Source organism: Anarrhichthys ocellatus, unplaced genomic scaffold (assembly GCF_004355925.1).
Source record: "Anarrhichthys ocellatus isolate YVR2014 unplaced genomic scaffold, GSC_Weel_1.0 scaffold61, whole genome shotgun sequence".
NCBI classification, from domain to species: domain Eukaryota; kingdom Metazoa; phylum Chordata; class Actinopteri; order Perciformes; family Anarhichadidae; genus Anarrhichthys; species Anarrhichthys ocellatus.
In genome coordinates, this window is record NW_022280091.1 from 2,152,068 (window position 1) to 2,152,744 (window position 677).

The window sequence follows — 677 nt, forward strand, 5'->3', positions numbered from 1 at the left end:
GGGGTATATATATATTTTTTGTTTTTCACAATGAGATTTTAGTGGAAAGTGTCACTTGCCATTGTATTTTCAGAACTGACTTGTATAAATGGTGATTGTTCAATTCTAGGACAATAAGGGGCGGGAGGGGTGGGGGGGGTTAGGGGCGGGAATCTAACGAGTATGTTTTTAAAACAGTTTATTGTTAAACACATTAACATTTATTTTAACTTCTGGTACTCGATGCCAAGGACAAAGCAAAACGGAGCTATCGAGAGTAAAAAAACAAAAAAGAAATAGCAAAAAATACAAGTGGCTGCCATTTCTGTTCACAAAACCCCAGCTCGGTGTCTATTCGTAAAAAAAAAAAGATAAATATATATATCTAGAATGGGTTAAGGTTATTGAGCATGGAAAATGAGCCTTGAATGTTTTTTTTGGGGGGGTAGCGGTGTCTGAGCAATTTAGTCGAGACACACGTGGATATTGTTGGTGAATGTGGACCCTCCATCCCTCCATCCCTCGATGCTAAAGGCCCAGGCTCACCCTGAACACTTGTTCTCCCGTCACACACCCGCAGCAGCCTAACCAGCACGGACCTACCTGCAGCCTTGCATCTCCGGATACAAGAGAGACCTCGGGGACGTTACTACAGATTATGTATAGACACGAAAGGGGAGAGTCTCGGTCCGCCCCCC